The sequence below is a fragment of the Dasypus novemcinctus genome, chromosome 25 (genome assembly GCF_030445035.2).
Source record: "Dasypus novemcinctus isolate mDasNov1 chromosome 25, mDasNov1.1.hap2, whole genome shotgun sequence".
In the NCBI taxonomy this organism is placed as follows: Eukaryota; Metazoa; Chordata; class Mammalia; order Cingulata; family Dasypodidae; genus Dasypus; species Dasypus novemcinctus.
The window spans coordinates 27,494,837-27,515,621 of NC_080697.1; the positions used below are offsets into that span (position 1 = coordinate 27,494,837).

The following is a 20,785-nucleotide window of genomic DNA, read 5'->3' on the forward strand; positions in this document are numbered from 1 at the left end:
TAAACTGGTTTCCTTTGTTCCTGTTTAACCCAGGAGTGGGAGACTGAGGCTGCCAGGTTACATTAATTAATATTTTCTTCTTTTATGTGAAAACTAAACTAAATCTTCGTTTCTTACAGTCCTTCCACCATCTGACATCTCCCAGATCTTCACCCACTCCCCCTTGATGCCCATAATTTCCCCCCAGAACATCCCCATTTAAGTTTTCTGCCCCTTTCCCATCACAAAAAAAATCCCTATATTCCTAAATCATCTCATCCCGACTATCAAAGCTCTGATTCCCTCACCATGATTTCATCGAGCTATGGGTGTGAATATCTGATCTATATTTAAAAAGAAGGCTCCTGTTAATTCCTGAAACATTGATTTGAATGTTTCCTGGTGGCATTTCAGGAAGCATGGAGAACAGATAAAGGAGGCATTTAGAGGCTTGCATCAATCAGGATCCCAGATATTTTTCTTATCTAAAAAGTTGAACCATGAAAAGATAGGGAAGAGTGAGGGCACAGACTCTACCTAAATATTGACATGCCTCTCCTCCACCCCCGCCACTAGTCATACCTTTGCAAATATCAACCTCAATAACCTATAACTAAAACTTTCCCTGCACACAGAATCACTGATGGTACAGTCATGAGACAATGAATGAGAGCCATGTGCTGCACACATAAACAAGTCATCCATTGCATTCCTACTGTAAACCATTTTTAAATACCCAGAGGTTAGGGTTATTTTCAGCAGAGATCCTCTCTGGCGTCACTGACCACGTCTGACAATTGTAATTTTCCATTTAGACAATGGAGGCTAACTTAGGCCTGGGGGCAACAGTGAGATGCCAGCATCTTAAAAAGAAAGAAAAGAAAAAAGAAAAAACACTCACACTTGGCAAGTAGCACCATCTAGGGGACTTGTAAGGTAAAACTTTTCTTCAGACAAATACAGACCTAGGAGTGTTCTCCAATAGCAGGATATGAAAACTAAATACCTCGGCCTTGGGGCGCATTTAAAGAAGTCTAGATCTAGGGCTTTTGCGATCCCCCTGTAATCCCATTTAGGCAGCCACATCTGAAGCCCTATGCCCAGATCTATAGGCATCTATCTAACAAATTAAAACAACATGAGAATCCAGAAATCTACCTATAAGGCACTGTAGAAGGCATTCCTGCCTGAGATTGTGATGACAGTGTCTCTAAAGATACTTCTATGATTCTGGGAAAGCAGAAAAGTGAATAGTCATGTTTCCAAATCTTAGTCAATGAAGATTTTGGCTTCCAGTCAACCAAAATGGTTAGCAAAGATGCTCCAGGGTGGCATTCCCCCAACAAGCGAAAACAGGCAGAGCCATTTTCCTAGGAACCACAGAACAGTTAAAGGGTTCCAGTAACCAGGTGAGTGCTAAATTAAGAAAACCCAGCCTTAAAACAGTAGAAGAAGCATGTGGCATCCCTGCTGGCCCCTCCCCCACTCCCACCATGGGGCATTGTGGACTCAGCCTGCACATCTATTGTGGATCCCTGGTCCTGTTCCAGAGGGAGCAAAGTAACCCTATATGCATCATGCACTGCCTGTATGTTGGTTCCAACATGTAGCACAAGACTGAGGCTCAGAAAAGATGGTGAGGATACAATATTTCACTTCTGCCTAAAGTGATCTTGTTAGGAGAGCTAAACTCTGAATGAGGGTACCAGCTAAGGCAAAGACAATTTCCAAAGACTGTGAAAGGTGTTTTGGGTATTGCTTTGTTTATTTTGGTCAGCTCCTTGGAAGACTACAAAATATCAAACAACTATGAAAAAAGACATTAATGGAGGAATTGCAGGACAAAAATGTTTAAGACCTACAAAAAGTAGGTAAAGAAATGGGAGAAGAAAGTCCTTCTTTATCAGTAGTTACTTTAAATGTTAACGGTTAAACTCTCCAGATTCTCCAAACATTGGAAGAATGAATAAAAAAGCGTAACCCAACTACATGCTTTTTATAAGTGACACACCTTAAATTCAAAGACATAAGTAGGTTTAAAGTGAAAATATGAAATAAAATATACCATGCAAGTAGTAACCAAAAGAGAAGTGTGGTAGCTATGCTAGTATCAGATAAAATTGTCTCTAAGACAAAAATTTTTAAGAGGGACAAAGAAGGTGACTATAGACTTATAAAGGGATCACATCAACAAGAAGACCTAACAATTATAAATATATATGCATCTAATGGTAAAGCCCTGAAATACATGAAGCAAATACTAACAGATTTGAAAACAGAAATAGCTCTACATTAACAGTAGAAGACTTCAATACATCAATTTGAAATGAAAGTGCCTTGCCACTGTACATACAGGTCAACACCTCTTACAGTGATGAAAGGCAAAACATTAGAAACAAAGCTTTATAATATTTTTCATTTTAGTAATACACCAATTTATTTTTACTTTAGTGTTTCTAGATGACTATGTATTCTATTTCTAAACTTTAAATCCATCACTGTATTTCAATTTCCTTTTAATTGAATTTGGCAATATATTAGAATTCATTGTTAAAGAAGTTTTGGACCACAGAGAGGTTCAACTATGGTAGGGGAGGAAATCTGGTGTGGGGTGTTATTGATGGGGGATACAAGGGTGGGGCAGAGTTCTCCAGAGCATGTATATAGGGAACATAAATATGTTATGATATATGTTGGGTATTTTTATAGTAGTTACAGTTACAAACGTAAACTGAGGGAGTGCTGAATTCCCACGCAGGGGAGCTCTGTCATTTTCCCCAATGGAACAACAATAATCCCCCAAGTGCAACAGCAAAGATCAACAAGGAAGGATGGTCCAATAATGAGCCTTGATACTGATGACTATGCTTAGGAGCCTGTGTGCCTGAAATACGAACTAGGCCTAGAGCTCTAGGGTGCCTAAGAGTTACCTCCTGGGAGTCTCCATGTTGTTCAAATTCGGCCACTCTCTAAGCCAAACTCAGTATGTAAATGCATTACCTTCCCCCCAACATGGGACATGACTCTAGGGGATGAGCCTCTCTGGCACCAAGGGATTACTACCAATCACTAAGTGGAGAAGCAACTAGAAGGAGACCTCAAATAAAAGGGTCAACTCACCTTTCTACACATGCCTCTTCTGTTACTTCTACAGGACCTGTGGCTGGCATTTGGGTTGGTGTCCTGAATCTCTGGACTGTCCATGTGACAGCCAGGCCCTGGGTCTCAGCAGACTTGTGGCTCCTACCTTCTGGTTTGTTGGACTTACCCTGGCCAGCTGACAGGGAGGTGAAGAGGGTCAACCACCACACCAGGGAGCCAACAGTGCCTACAACTGCAAGCAGGAGAATTGCATCCATCATCCATGTGGAATATAAGGCCCCTCTTGATGAAGAGGGGCACTGGACATAACCATCCCAGAGTCCACAGGATGGAAGAATAGAGTATGGATTAGAGTAGACTTACTGGTGTTCTGCAGGGGAACTATTGTGATTAGTAAGGAAAGAAATTGTAATAGTGATGTGGAATGGGTGACCACGGTGGCTGCTGATGGTAGGGAGACAGAAGAAGAGATATGGTATGGGGGCATTTTCAGGATTTGGAGTTGTCCTAGGTGGTGCTGCAGGGACGGATGCTGGACGTTGTGTGTCCTGCCATGGCCCACTGGGTGGACTGGGGGAGAGTGTGGACTACAATGCAGACCACTGTCCATGTGCAGTGGTGCTCCAGATTGTATTTGCCAGGTGCAGTGGATGTGCCGCGATGATGGAAGAGGTTGTTGTTGTGGGAGGGGTGGGTGGGTGGAGTGGAGGGTATATGGGGACCTCATTTTTTTAACTGTAATTTTAAAAGAAAATAAAGAGGAAAAAAATAAAATAAAATAAACAATTTTTTTAAAAAAGATCAACTCAGACCAGCAGAATATCTCAGCCTACATGTTGGATCATGTGTTAAAAACTGCTCTTTGACCTTGAATAAAATGGGGAACTGGCAAGGACAAATGAGTTTATATGGCTAAGAGTCTTCCAAAAAGAGTTGGGAGGTCATCAGAAGGGTCGCACTTACACACATCTCAGCAGGACCCCAGAAAAAGTGAAAGTAGATACAACCCTACATACTGGTTCTCCTGAAGACTACGGAGATCCATAGGGTATATAGTCATGGCAGATAGATTTGGAGCTCTGTGCCATGTCAGAGGGCCCTACATTGGAATTTGTGCTCCTGAGTGTGATGGAGCTGGACTCAGATGTGACTTTTCTACACATGCCTCTTCTGTCACTTTTACTGAACCTGTGGTTGGCGCTAGGGATGGCCCATACTCAGGAGACTTGAATCTCTGGACTGCCCATGTGCCAGCTGGGCCCTGAGCCTCAGCAGAATGGCAACTCCTACTCTCTGGTTCTTTGGTCTTACCCAGGTCAGCTAACAGGGAGGTGAAGATGGTCAACCACCACACCAGGGAATCAAGAGTGCCTACAACTGATAGCAGAGGAATTGTATCCATTATGCATTTGGAATCTAAGCCCCCTCTTGATCTAGAGGTGGAGCGGACATCACCATCCCAGGGTCCACAGAATGGAGGAATAAAATATGGACTAGAGTGGACTAACTGATATTCTACTATAAAACTATTATGATGAGTAATAGAAGAAATTTTAGCATTCTGGTGGACAAAGTGGCCACAGTAGTTACTGAAGGCAGGGAGAGGGTAGAAGAGATGTGATGTGGGGGCATTTTGGGATTTTGAGTTGTCCTAAATGATATTGCAGGGTCAGATGCTGGACTTTATATATTCTGCCATAACCCACTGAATGTACTGGGGAAGAGTGCAAACTACAGGGTAAATTATTATCTGTGTACTGCAGCAGTGCCCCAAATGTGTTCAACGAGTGCGATGAGTGTGCCACAATGATGGGAGAGGTTGTTGGTGTGGGAGGAGTGGGGTAGGGGGGTGGGGGGTAGACAGGAACTTCTTATATTTTTTAATGTAACATATTTTTGGTGATGTATATATCTACAATTTACAAAAATGATGTGGTGGGGGGTGGAGAGTGGGTTATATGGGAACTATTATGTTTTTTGTTTTTTTCTGTTTTTTAATGTAACATTCCTTGTGATCTATTAACTTTAATTTAAAAAATTAAAATTAAAATTAAAAAATTAAAAAATAATAATAGAACATCTAGACAGAATATCAGTGAGAAAATAGAAGTCTTGAACTATAAATCAACTAGACCTAACAGACATATATAGAACACTTCATTCAATAGCAACAGAAAACTCATTCTTCTATGGTGTACATGGGATGTTGTCCAGGACAGAACATATATCAGGTCACATAACAAGTCTCAATAAATTTAAAAATATTGAAATATTACAATATATTTCTCCAACCACAACAAAATGAAATAGAAATCAATAGCAGAGGGACTACTGGAAAATTCATAAATATGTGGAAATTAAATACCACACTCTTAAACAACCAAAGGTCAATGAAGAAATCAGAAGAGAAATCCAGAAATATGTTGAGGTGAATGAAAAAGAAAACACAACATACCAAAATTTATGGGATGCAGCGAAAACAGTGCTAAGATGGGAATTTATAGCTCTAACTGCATTTTAAAAAGGAAGAAATATCTCAAAACAGAGAGCTAACTTCACAAATGGAGGATCTAGAAATAGAAGAACAAACTAAACCCAAATCAAGTAAGGAAGAAAATAATAAAGATTAGAGGAGAGATAAATGCAATAAAAAATAATAAAACAATAGAGAAAAATCAATGAAACCCAAAATTTGTTTCTTTAAAAAGATTAATTAAATTTGCAAACCTTTGGTGACAGTGACAAAGGAAAAACAAAGAGGACACAACTAAAATCATAAATGAAAGAAGGAAAATATTATTAACTCCATAAAAATAAAAAGATTATAAGAGGATACTACTAACAATTGTATATCAACAAATTAGATAACCTAGCTGAAACAGACAAATTCTTAGAAACACACAAATTACCTACACTGACTCAAGAAGAAATACATGATCTCAATAGACTAATAACAAGTAAAGACATTGAATCGGTCATCAAAAACCTCCCAACAAAGAAAAGCTCAAGATCACCATATGGCTTCACTGGTGAATTCTGCCAAACATTCCAAGAAGAATTAACACCAACCCTGCTCAAAGTCTTCCAAAAATAAATTAATTAATTAAAAGGAGGGAGCCCTTCCTAACTCATTCTATGATGCTGACATCACCCTAATACCAAAGTCAGATTAGGATACCATAAGAAAGAAAATTAGAGAATAATATCCCTTATGAATATAGATGGAAAAATCCTCAATAAAATACTATCAAATCAACTCCAATAGCACATTCAAAAAATTATGCACCATGATCAAATAGTATTTACCCCTGGTATACAAGGGTGTTTCAAGATAAGAAAATTGATTAAGGTAATATGCCACTTTAATAGAATGAAGGGGGGGAACCACATAATTTTAATTGATCAAGAAAAGGCATTTGACAAAAAAATTTTGAAATGAAAAACTTAGGAACCTAGGGACTAAAAGAAACTTCCTTCACATGATAAAGGGCATATATGAAAAACCCACAGCTAACATCATATTCAGTGGTAGACTAAATAGACTAAATAAGATCAGGAACAAGACAAGGATGCCCATTGTCACCACTGTTACCCAACACTGCACTGGAAGTTTAGCCAGAGCAATTAGGCAAGAAAAAATAAAATAAAAGACATTCAAATTGGAAAGGAAGAATTTAAACTTTCCCTATTCATAGATGGCATGATCCTATATACAGAAAATCCTGGAAATTGCACAAAAAACTACTAGAACTAATAAACAATTTCAGAAAAAAATGGGAGGGTACAAGATCACAAAAATCAGTAATGTTTCCATACACTAGTAATGAACAATCTGAAGAAGAAACCAAGGAAAAACTCTATTTATAAAAGCAACTAAAAGAATAAAATATCTAGAACTAAATTTAACCAAAGATGTAAAGTTCTTATACATGGAAACTATAAAATTTTGCTAAAAGAAATGAAGGACCTAAATAAATGGAAGGACTTCCAATGTCCATGGACTAGAAGATCAAATATTGTTAAGATGTCATTTCTATCCAAAATGGTTTACAGATTCAATGCAATCCCAATCAAAATTCCAACAGTCTTCTTTGCAGAAATGAAAAGACCAATCATCATATTTATATGGAAGGGTAAGACATCTCAAATAGCCAAAACCACTTTGAAAAAAAGAATAACTTTGGAGGATTCACATTGCCCAATTTTATAATGTATTACAAAGTTACAATAATTAAAACAAAATGGAACTGTCACAAGGTCAGATATATAAACTACTCATATCCATGGCCAATTAATTTTTAATATTTTTTAATAGAAAGGTTGTGAGTTTACAAAACAAACATACACACCATTCAAGATTCTTATACATCGTCCCACCACCATCACTTTACATTGTTGGGAACATTTGTTACAAATGATGAAAGAACATCATCAAAACGTAGTTAAAATGTAAAAATTCATTCAAAGAGAGATCATAATCAGTCCATCTCTGCAGTCAGGTTTCCTTTTATCAGAGGATAAAATGACATCCCTCCTGCCATAGCTTCCATCTCACTGCATATACATGTATGGAGAAACAACTTCTTGGGGCTGAGAGTTCTGCCTCAAAAGGACTATAAAATTTAAGGGGTAAAGCTGACCTTTCTTACTGGCAACCACTCCTCATAGGACCTTCACCCTTCAGGCACAAGCCCTGGCAATACTGGGTTTTGCCTTCTTAGAGGAGGATGTGTTCCTTTATAGCTGACTTTGAAGAATGAGCTGTAGAACTACTAAAATTCTTCGGGTCCAGTGATTCACTTATAGAGAACGGGGAAGGAGGAAGGCTGTGAAGGAGCCAGGCATGGGAAAGCTGATGAAACCTGTGGAGAAAAGGGTCCAGAAGGGCACTGGGTCACTGGAGAAGGACCCTTCATAGAGAGGAAGGGAGGCTGCACCATAAGCCATCATAGTATGAATTCCACCTTCTTTGAAACTCTTTCAAAGGTCAACCACAGCCTGCTGTTATTTTTAGTTTAAGATCCAATAAATCATTAGAAGTTTATACCTAAGTCACAGATAACCCAGACAGATCATCTGATAGACTAAGAAACTGGAGTTTCATCTGTGTTTCAAATGGCCCTGTTCATAGACATAAAATATCCAGTAATTATGAAGTCATGAGGGAAAATGAGCTCTGGGCAAGTATCTGAACACTTTTGATATTTTATTGCTCATCAAGGATCTAAAGTCACTTTGTTCTGTGAATTTTGGGGGGTCTAATTTCTGATGTGAAGACAAGGGGAAAATTAGTTTTTGGAAAAAATTTTTAATTTTTTTTATTTTCAAGGAAGCTTTAGATTGCATAAATGTTACATAAAAATTATAGGGTATTTAGAAAACTTTTTAAATTGGAAAATAGAAAAGTCTGAGAATTCCCACTCTAACTATCCATACCCTGTCTTCTGGGCTAACTAGTCTGAGCTGCACAGAAAAATGCCTGTATTATCATTTGCAGTTAGGATATAAGCAGAGCGGGTTCTGCTCAGCTACAACTCTGAATTGACTTAAAAAGCAGGTAATGGAACATAAAGACTCCAAGGAACAAGATCCTAATTGGTGGACTCTCAGGCCATAAAAAAAGGCAGATGGGACAGATTTTGAAATGAGGGGAAAGGATCTTCATGGAGACAAATGGGTCCAAACCTTTGGCATAAAACCACCTGGGATCTTCAACAAATACTCATGCCTGGCTCCAACCCCTAGGTGTTCTAATGTAATTGGTCGGGGGTATGACCCGTGCACTCAGACTTTTAAAATCTCCCTGGGTGATTATCATGTGCAACAGTCTGTCAACCACTTATATAAGCAGTTATTGTCCATGGGGCCCCAGGCCAGCCCACATCTACCTGCTCTCAGCATCCCCCCACTTCTTGCATTCCCAGGCTTCCTCCTTGCTCTGAGCCCCTAGAGCATCCATCACATGGACTCCAAATCCCAAATACAGACACTTCACTTTGTGTCCCCTCAAATGTTATGTATTCCATATCCATTATCTCACCCCCTCCTGCCCCAAAAGAATAAACGCCACTCCGACATCTGGGTTTCAAAAAGTGTGCTGTTCATAGATATAAAATAACCAGTAATTATGAAGTCATGAGTATCTGAACACTTTGTATTGTACTGCTCATCGAGATCTAAAGCCACTTTGTTCTGTGAATAAACTTGTTTTTTCATAAAATATTCATTTTGGGGGAAGTCTAATTTCTCATGTGAAGATGGGAAAATAGGGAAAATAGTTATTAGGAAAATTTTTTAAATTGGAAAACAGAAAAGAGTTTTATTTTTGTGGGGTTTTTCAGTGCCTTCATTTCCATATGTCCTCCCGTAACTTCCATGGGGGTTTTTTCAGGGTTAAATGGACACTCGGCTTCTTCAGAGCTTCTCTGAAATAAATGACCTCCATTCACGGCATTACTGCCTCTGCTTGTCTAGCTTCCGGTGTGTGACATTATACCTTCTAACTACCCTCAATTTTGTCACATTGTATTAGGAAAAATAAGGACGTATGTTTATTAGGTGCCAGGCACTGAGACTAGATGCTTATCATGGGTGATCTTGTCTGATGCTTTCAACCACCTTACAAGGGAAGGTACTACCATTGTTTCCACTTTAAAGATGGGGAAACAGCCTTAGAGGCTTGCTTCATCCTGCCCAAGCTCACATAGCTCATGAGTGATGGAGCCCAAGCCCTCCAAGTCTGGGTTCTGCGTTTGAGTGCCTTTCAGTGGAAATAAAGGAAAAGAGACTAGATTTCTAAAGTATTACTTTAGAATATCCAAGACCTGATTGTGAACGAACTTAAGAGATTGGGGGGGGGGGGGGACAGGGCGGGGAGGCGAGAGCCCAGGAAATGCCAGGTGACACCTATAAAAGGAAAGGCACACAGGCTACCGAGAGAAAACGTGGTTTCTGGGCACAAAACGATTAATAAATAAAAAGGGCACGGGGAAGAAGTGAAAGAATTTTCTGGACTAGGAACCAGGCATCAGGGTTCCAAGCTTTACTAAAAACCTAGTATGTAACCCTGCACAACAGACTTCAGCGATCAGCTCTGGTTACTAACCGGCAAAAGAAGGATCTAGACAAGAATACATATCTGACTGTGTATCGGCACCCCCAAGGATGCTTTTTAAAAACCACGAATAGATTGAACAGATTCCTGGCCCCTACGGCAAAAATGCCCGGTCAGAGTCTCCGCGTGTAGAGTCCCGGTAACTCTGACGTGCAGCCCGGGCTTGAAGCTACCGCGCAGTCGGTTCCCTACTCTAACAGCGGGTTCTGGGGCTGCTGCCTGCTCCAGGAGCGCCGAGCCGCCTCACTTCTGGGATCTGACGCAGAGCAAGCTAGTGCATGACTCAACTTTCCCAGCAGAGGGGAGTGTTGGCTCAAAGTTTCCCTGATTCTTTGGCTTTAAGGTTTGCATCTAACCTAATAGCATTTTCTTAGGATATAATTTTATTTTTACAATAAAAAAAGAAAAAAACAGGTACCAAGAATTACCCATCATTTCCTCACTTGCTCGAATTATATAAAGTACACTCAATCCAGCCAATCCCACATCCAAAATTTAACCACGATTAATAATTTCTTTGTATCCTTCCTAACTCTTCTCTAAGTTTAAACACACAAATGTATTTGCATACATTTTTTATTTTAAAAATATCATAGACATCTTTCTTCCAAATCGATACAAATTAATTTATCACATTTTTAAATGGCTACAAATTATTCCTTTTTATAAATACTACTGCAATTACAGTCCTTGTACATACATTTTTATATAATCATGCCATTATTTCTGTAAACTAGAAACAAACATGGACAATTAAGCCCACGGGTAAATTCATTTTCCTTCACTTTCTGTAGTTTTTTTCCTATTCTATCAAATATTGAATAGTTTTTAACATATATTTCGTATGTGCTGGGCATTAAAAATATATATATTATAACAAATGTACATGTTCCCACAAAGGAAATTGTTTTTAATTTACCTTGTTTTTGGCTAAGGTTATAAAAATTGGTTTAATGAAATTATTTTCCCAATTACATTAATTTTGAAACAGGAATTTTCTTGTGGTCACTAAACCACTCCAAGGAGGCAATACAATATTTTTTTTAATTCATTATGCATGTACGTCACCATAAAAATATATTTGTGTTGCCTCTTGTGTCTTACTGAAGATACAAAATAATAAACACATCACTGTTACTCATATTCTTCATATATATAGAATAGATATCACAACACAAACAAAGCATTTGTCCTGTTTGTTGATCCCAGGTTCTAATCCTCTAGGCCCATGGGTTCAGACTAGTATAAAAGGGTCTTTTAGCTAAACTGCACCCTCTTCTCATGCCACATTGGGAAGCTGAGTTACTGCCAAATCAGACCCAGGTTCTAAGCTCCAGTGAGGTTCCAGTTTGAGGCAAAAAAACTGGATGCACTCGAGTGTCAATGGGGGAACCCTCTGTTAGGAGAGCCATTGTGTGGGGGTTGGGGTGAACTCTTCAAAAGAATCACATTCTCTTCAAATATGATGCCACTATCTCAAGAGCAAGCAAGCATGAGACAAAGCAAAGGCCTGTCCAGGGTCCTGGGGGGGGTAGGGGTGGGGAGGGAATTGGTGCTATTAAGATATTAAGTCTTCAACACCCTCCTTGGTTTCTGAACTCCAGGACTAGAGGCAGGCATCTTAAAACAAAAACAAAACATGGGGGTACTATTTACAGAGGAACAAAAGCATGAAGAAGTTTTTAAGAAGTATTGCTTTACCTCTAAGAAGATTAAAAATTCCGTAGAAACATAAGATGATTTTAGATTTCACAAAATTCAAAGGCAAAGTTGTCGGTGGCAGGAAGCTTCACAGGCAGTAGAAGCTGGCTTGCTCTCTCCCTTAACATTTGGATTTAAGGTTTTCCTAGAGAGAACTACAACCATTTCTCCATTATTCAGTTACTGTAGCTGCAAGTCCTTCCTAACTTTTAACTCATTCCCATAGTTCAACCTCACAGCTGTGCTGTGGCTTCTGCTTGCTGAATACTAAATCCCTGCCCTACAATGTTATTTAATTACAAAAGAATAAAAAATAATACAGCACGCAAGAGTAATATACAGAAGTATGGGGAAATTTATTGCACCTTTATTATTTTTATGATCTTGCTATTAAAAAGTTAGTTTTAACCATTTTATTTGCAAATAAGTGTTTTAAAAGATAAAAATATCTGGTCAACCAGATATGGATGTCTGCAACTGCATCAAAAGAATAATATGAGATTAAAAACAAAGCTCAAAAATAGAAGAAGCAACTGGAAGGAATTGGGGATGGGACAAAGGTGACTCCAACCAAACAACTATGCTGACTGATTTGTGGGAACTAAATTCAGACCAGGATGAAGGTGTGTCTTGATCAATTGGATCTTGGGACATGAGCTGTCTCTTAGTCAGCAAAAAAATAATAATCATTGTCCCAATGACAGAGATGACAATTTTTTAAAACAGCCCCATAGATTTCTGCCCCAAAGAAGGTTCAGTCTGGTTGGGAAAGTGTCACGATACATGATCCTCTACAGATAGGAGACATTTCATGAGCAGTAAGAAGATGTGTGCAGATTTTCTTTTCAAAATGAATTCAGCTGAAGGTTAAATGATCCACTCCACTTAGTTCTCCAAAACATCTCTACACTTGCTGAAAGCAGTGTAGTTTTCCTCATTAAAATAAGAATAAGAAGACATTTTTAAGGTGCAAGTTAGCAAAATCATAGTCTAGGCACATTCTTAGTAAACCTTACGCTGAAAGCATCCCAGATCCTGCAGCCACGCAATTTGCAAAACCTGAAGGCTAAGGCAGGAGAGGACATCAGACAGCCCTTTAGGGCATTTGAGGCTTGAATAGTGATGAGGGGGAAAGCACAGTGTGAAATCTGATAGGTTTGTGGGATTGTTGGGGGCAAGGAGGAAGAAGAGGAAGAGAAGGGAAGAATGAGGAAGGGACAAGAAAAGATAGAAAAACATTTCTAGAGCACATCCAGAATACAAATTGAGCTGCTTGTGATTCATCAGTCACCAAGATACCATCTCTATCCCATCCCCACAAAGTTTGCCAATGAATTGAATTACATTTCTCTCAAACAGACTGATTTCTCTTTTAAAAATAAAATCTCTGTAAGGACACTTACAGTGCTTTTTAAAGTGGGTGTTTTTCTGGCATGATAGAAGTTGTCTCCAAGGTAATCAGCCCATTTCTGGGTAAGGTTGACCACTAGGTTTTTATTTGTTTGTTCTCAACAGTCTGTCCAGAGTTCTAAATGTGGGCTTGAAGAACATCATCTATAGGGCAGTTTACAGTCTTTCTAGAAGAATGAATCCTGGTGACCATCCCTCCATTTTTAAAAAGTAAAATCTCAAGGTCTTCTTAATATATCAAATACAGACTGTTGGAAAGGTGTAGGAAATTTTTAGTATTCTGGATTGTTAAAACAATGAAGGTCTTAAGTTAAACCTGGTTTTCTGGGCCTTCCCCAGAGAAGCAATAGGAAGCTTGGGGCCATTTGAGATAACTCTGTCAGCTGGGCTGACAGTACGGATCAAACATCTGAGCCCGGACATTCTCTTTCTTATTCAATTACTCAACGGTCTGAGCCGGGACATTCTCTTTCTTATTCAATCGCTCAACGCCACCTAACAATAAAAGGAAGTGGTTTGGGGTGTGACTCTCTGGTTTGCCATCACTGACTAGAGGGACAGAATTGCCGGCCGCTTCATAACTTTTACCATTAGAGGTCATATCCATATTTTGAAAAATTTATTCCTAGGTACTTCATTTTTTGGTGTTATTACTAATGGTATGTTTTTAATTGATTTGTTTTCTTATTAGCAAATGTAAATACATTTTTTTACATGACCTCACATCCAGCAACCTTGGTAAACGCTTATCAATTCTAACAATCTATAAAATCATTTGGATTTTTATGTATACAATCATATCACCTGTGAATAATGACTATTTCATTTCCTTTCCAATACTTGTATATTTTATACCTTTTCCTGACCTTAAGGCACTGGCTAAAAGTTCCGGCATAACTTTGAAAAGACAAAAAGTATTGATAGCAGATATACTGGTATTGTTCCCAATATCACAGGGAATTCTTTCTATGTTCTACCTTTAACCTTATGCGGTAGGACTTTTGTAAATACTCTTTATTGGATTATGAAAGCGTCTCTTCCTAATTTGTTAAAGCTTTCATTATGACTGTTAAATCAAATAGATTTCTGAATTTATTGAAATAATTCATTGATTGATAAACTACATTCATTAACATTCTAAAGTTAAACCAACTATGCATTCCTTGGATAAGTGCAGGATGTGGTGTTGGCTCTTTTTGTATACTCTGGAATAGTGTGTGTGGAATTGGCATTACTCATTCCTTGAACAATTGGAAAAATTCAGTGGTAGTCTTCTGGGACTACTGTTTTCTCGGTGAAAAGACATTTTTAACTACTGTTTAAGGGTCAATATAGAATACTGGCACAACATGTGCCTGAAGCCAGGTGTGTGCATTTAAATTCCAGCTTTGCCTCCCAGGAGCGGTATGACCTCAGGCAAGTTACTTAATCCATGACTTAACTTCCTTATCAGTAATCAATAGTAGTATCACCTACCTTCAGTGTCCTAATTTATCTAAAACAAGTAGAATAGTGCCCATCCCATCCCCAGTGCTATAAATATGCTGTTTTGATCACTGACTTGATTTCTTGAATAATTACAAAACCATTCAAGTTTTTCCTTTTTTCTTTCCTCAGTTAGGGTACACTATACTCTTCTATGAATTTGACAGTTTTATCTATTTCCAAATTTATTATATCTTATTACCTTATCAATTTCTGTAGCATGTATGATTATCACCACTTTTTCATTCCTAATGATGTTTATTTGTGCCTTCTCCTTTTTTCTTAATCTTTACAAAGAGCAATATTTCTACTTTGCTGAAACTCACTTATGTATGCTTCTTTTCTATTTCATTAATTTCTACTCTTCTCTACTTTTTTCCTGCTATCTTTAAAATTCTCCTCTGCCCTTTTTCTAACTTCTTAAGATGAATGCCTTAACTCATTAATTTTCTGCCTTTATTTCTGTTATAAATATTTTGGCCTATAAATTTTCTTCTATATTACACAAGGTCTGATACATAATGTGTGTATGTTAACACAGTGCTAAATAATTTTTAGGTTTCATTGTAATGTATTCTTTTTTTTTTTTAGGCGTTACCAGGGATTGAATCTCGAACTTTGTACATGCAAAGCAAGTGCTCAACCACTGTGTTATACCAGCTTCATGTGATTTATTCTTTAACACATGAATTTCTTAGAAGTGTCATTCTTAATTTACAAACATGGGATTTTCCTGCTTAATGGTTTCTAACTTAATTGCGTTGTGGTCAGAGAACACTGTCTATATGATACCAACCTCATTTTTTTTTTTTTTAAAGATTTATTTATTTATTTATTTAATTCCCCTCCCCTCCCCCGGTTGTCTGTTTTCTGTGTCTTTTTGCTGCGTCTTGTTTCTTTGTCCGCTTCTGTTGTCGTCAGCGGCACCGGAAGTGTGGGCGGCGCCATTCCTCGGCAGGCTGCTCCCTCCTTCGCGCTGGGCGGCTCTCCTTACGGGTGCACTTCTTGCGCGTGGGGCTCCCCTACGCGGGGGACACCCCTGTGTAGCACAGGCACTCCTTGCGCGCATCAGCACTGCGCATGGGGCAGCTCCACAGGGGTCAAGGAGGCCCGGGGCTTGAACCGCGGACCTCCCATGTGGTAGACGGACGCCCTAACCACTGGGCCAAAGTCCGTTTCCCCCAACCTCATTTTTAACTTTTATTTTGCAATACTTTCAAACTTACAGAACACTTGCAAAAGTAATATAAAACCCAAATACCCCCACCCAGATACCCAGATCCACCAATTGTAACATTTTGCTACATTTGCCATATCATTCTATCTACCTAGCTATCTACCAATCGATCTATTGATCTATCATCTTTCTACCTATTAATCTGTTTTCTAAACATTTAAGAGTAAGTTGCATACAATATGCTCCTTGAAGACTTAATACTTCCATGTAAAGTTCCTAAGAACAAGGATACTCACTTATGTAATCACCTTAAGTGCAGTAACCAAGCTCAAGAAATTTAACATTGAAATAAAATTTATAGTCCATACTCCAATTTCTTCATACGTCATTTTGGGCCTTGATTCCTCCATTATTTTCTATTCCAGGATCATGTGTTAAATTTAATTGGCATTGTCTCTTTAGTTGCTCTTTCCTTTTTTTTTTTAATTGTGGAAACATGTTTACAACGTAAACTTTCCCATCTTAATCACTCCCAAGCATAATCACATTCATAATATTATGCTACCCTCACCCTCATCCATTACCAGAACATTCCTGTCACCTCAAACAAGAGCTCTATACCTATTATGCATTAACTTCCCACTCCCCCCACCACCACCCACCTACTCACCTACCTGTAGGTTACTCCGGTAACCTACAATTTACTTTCTGTCCCTATGAATTTGCATATTCTATTTCATATAAGTGGAGTAAATATTTGTCCCTTTGAGATGACTTATTTCACTCAACATGATGTCTTCAAGGTTCATTGATGTAGCCTGTATCAGAACCTCATTTTTTTTTGCAGCAGAATTATATTGCATTACATACAATGTATGTAATGTTTATGCATGAATGCTTATCCATTCTTTGCCCATGGACACTTGGGTTGCTTCTACCCATTGGTTTCTGTGAATAATGCTGTTATGAGCATTGGTATATGAATAGCCATTCAAGTCCCTGCTTTTAATCTTTTTGAGTATATACTCAAAAGTGGGATGGATGGGTCATATGGTGCCTTTGTTTGCTAAATGCTAACAAAACAATATATCCAAAATGAGTTTGCTTTTACAACGGATATTTATTAACTTATGAGCTTTACAATTGAGGTCATAAAGGTATCCAAATCAAGACATCATTAGTTGAAGCTGTGGGTGATCAGGCACAGGGCAGCATCATCAGAAGACATGCAGCTGTGAGACATCAGGCATATGGCAGTGTCCACTTTCTCTCCCCTCCCCTCCAGGCCTCATTTTTCAGTGTCTGGATTAAGTGGCTGCCTCTCAGCTTCTGCGTTCCCTGGATTCCAGCTTCTGCCTCCTGGTGCCTTCTCTCTCAGCTTTTGGGTTCTTCCCTGTCTCTGCAGCTTTTTCCTGTGTCCGTAGCTTTCTATTCCTCCATTTATAAAGGACTCCAGGAAGAGGATTAAGACCCACCCTGGGCCACACAGTCTAATCAAAGACCCTGAACTGAAGTAATTTAGTCAAAAGTTCTCACCAGCAATAGGTTTACAGACACAGGAACAGATTAGCTGTAAGAGCAGGATTTCTGGGGTCCACAACAGCTTCAAACTGCCACATATGGTAATTCTATACTTAATTTTCGTGGAACCACCAAAATGTTTTCCACAGAGGCTGCACCATTCTGCTGTTTGGTACTGGAGAAATATACATCATGGACAGCTTAAGCCCAGGCACATCTTTTCTTTACTCCCAGAAATACATCCCAAGGGGCTATCAAATTTTGCTGATTCGTTATTTCTCTAGTTCTTCTCAATTTATTTTGCATTTTGTTTTAGATTCTGGTTTGCACACAACCCATAAATTACTCCCTGTTGGTGCCGGGAATGATTGGGAATTTGATTTTTTGATCTAATCATTTGATGATCTCTGATCTGCTCTCTTCTGAGTGAGAGACAACAAAGAATCTGATTTTTTCAGTTCTTTTTGTTTGTCTATTTGCCTACTTTGATCTCAAAAAATAATTCATGTCTATTGAGAAAGAAAACAGCTCTTTGATATCTGGACTGTATCTGCAACTTTAATTCCCTTTTGCCACATAAGGTAACATATTCACAGGCTCCAGGCATTAGAGTGTAGACTTTTAGGGAGAGTGGGAACATTATTCGGCCTGCCATAATTGCTAAGCATAATTTTAAGTTTATATGCTTCTGCTTCTTATTTTTATATGCAATGGAGAGGTTATATCGTTGGGTCATGTTAATGAATTGTGTTCATTTTTGCCATGTTAAAAAAAAGGTGAAAAGGGGGGTTGTGTGGCTATAGAAAATTGTGAATGTTTGTAAGTTTTGCTAATTCATAAAAATCCTTATGTAAAACAGTTCTCAATTACCCACCCCTCAGTTTTCCCTAAAATAGAAATTAGTCACTTTGGTTAAAAGTTATAAATAATATGTGCAATTGAGATTACACTAAGAACAATAGTGACAAAGAAATACAACTATGCATATACTTTTGTTTTTAAGGGAGTAAGAGCCGTTTGTCCTGAAGTAGGAGATCTCAGGCCCTTATTTGGAAGGTAGAGGGTCTCCAGATCCCTCTACACTCTTGGAACTTATTGAGGCCCCAAAAGAACTTTTGTTTATGTTGACTGTAATAATTGCTCTTTTTCTTTTTTTAAGATTTATTTATTTATTTATCTCTCTCCCCTTCCCCCCTCCCCCACCCCGTTATCTGTTCTCTGTGTCTATTTGCTGCGTTCTTCTTTTTTGTCCGCTTCTGTTGTTGTCAGCGGCACAGGAATCTGTGTTTCTTTTTGTTGCATCATCTTGCGTCAGCTCTCCATTTGCGCAACACCATTCCTGGGCAGGCTGCACTTTCTTTCGCGCTGGGCGGCTCTCCTTACCGGGCGCACTCCTTGCACGTGGGGCTCCCCTACGCAGGGGCCATCCCTGCATGGCACGGCACTCCTTGCCCGCATCAACACTGCACATGGGCCAGCTCCACACGGGTCAAGGAGTTCCAGAGTTTGAACTGTGGACCTCCCAAGTGGTAGATGGACGCCCTAACCACTGGGCCAAGTCTGCCACCATAATTGATCTTTTCCACAATACAAATTAAAATTGAGAAATTTTTAAAATATTATTTTTCAAACATTTAAAAAGAGCCATATTAAGTATATTTCAAGTTAACATCAATAACATCTTAGTATTATTATGAAATGTTTTTTTTTATTGACTTTGTAATAATATTACATTAAAAATATATACATATGAGGTCCCATTCAACCCCACCACCCCCACCCCACCTCTCCCCCCCCAGCAACACTCATTCCCATCATCATGACACATCCATTGCATTTGGCAAGCACATCTTTGGGCACCTCTGCACCTCATGGTCAATGGTCCACATCATGGCCCACACTCTCCCCCATTCCATCCAGTGGGCCCTGTGAGGATTTACAATGTCCGGTGATTGCCCCTGAAGCACCATCCAGGGCAGCTCCATGTCCCAAAGACGCCTCCACCTCTCCTCTCTTCCTGCCTTTCCCCATACCCATCAGCCATCATGTCCACTTTTCTCAATCCAATGCCACCTTTTCTATGTGGACATTGGATTGGTTGTGTCCATTGCACCTCTATGTCAAGAGGAGGCTCAGATTCCACATGGATGCTGGATGCAATCCTCCCACTTTCAGTTGTCATCACTCTAGGCTCCATGGTGTGGTGGTTGTCCTTCTTCAACTCCATCTTAGCTGAGTGTGGTAAGTCCAATAAATCAGATTGTAGGTGCTGGAGTCTGTTGAGGCTCAGGACCTGGCTATCACATTGTCAGTCCAGAGATTCAAATCCCCCAAATATATCTTAAACCCCAACACTAACTGCACCTCCAGCACATTAGCATGAAAGTCTTATGAAGAGAGATCCCATCTGAGTCCAGATTCATCACACATAAACACCAGTTCCAAAGAGGGGCCATCTGACCTGGTAGTTAACCCCATCGGCCATGACCATAACTCCCATGGGTCTCTTTAGCCCTCAAAGGAACCAATACCTGGGGGTTGTATCTGCTTTATCTGTCTCTCAGACTCTGCTCAGTTGTGCATAAGGGCAATCCTTCTGACAGCCTCCAGACTCTTTTTTAGAGACTTGTAGCCATATAAACTCATTTCTCCTTTCCATTTCCCCCTTACATTAGGTCAAACAGCATTTTAAAGTCATGTTATTTTATGTAGACAGGGATATTCTGCTGATCCGCATTGAACCTTCCGTATAAGGTCATTTTCCAGTTGCATCATCAGTTGGTAGTTGATAGTGGTCCCTCGGTGCCAGGGAGGCTCATCCCCGGGTGTCATGTCCCACGCTGCAGGGAAGGCATTGCATTTACTGCTGAGTTTGGCTTCGAGACTGGCCACATTTGAGTAACATGAAGGCTGACAGGAGGAAATTCCCAGGCACAATGCTGCCCTAGGCCTTGTTCTTATTTTAGGCTTATCAGCTCACAAGCATAGTCATTAGCGTCAGGGGCTCACTGTTGAACCCTCACTCCCTCCCGGTCCCCGCCGCTGCACCTGGGAGACTGTTGCTGCTCCCCTAGGGACCACGACAGAGCACCACTGGCCAGGAACCCAGTACCCCCCCTGCTGTGGTTTTTAATTGTTGCCACTATGAGTATATCCAAACATTGCCATGCACCCTGGACATATGTTCTGTACAGCTCCCTGTCAGCCATATATCCCCTGTCAATGGTATCCTATACCAGTATTCCTCCATTGCCATTGTTGAACCACTCTGTGGTCCAGAACTCCCTGAAATTTGA

The 20,785-nt window shown here is 39.4% G+C and overlaps 1 long non-coding RNA gene across 1 annotated transcript in view; it reads right to left on the reverse strand.

The window, feature by feature from the left end:
* Positions 1 to 20,785, reverse strand: part of LOC111764399 (uncharacterized) — a 39,939-nt gene that overhangs the window by 1,955 nt on the left and 17,199 nt on the right. The window lies entirely within an intron of this gene.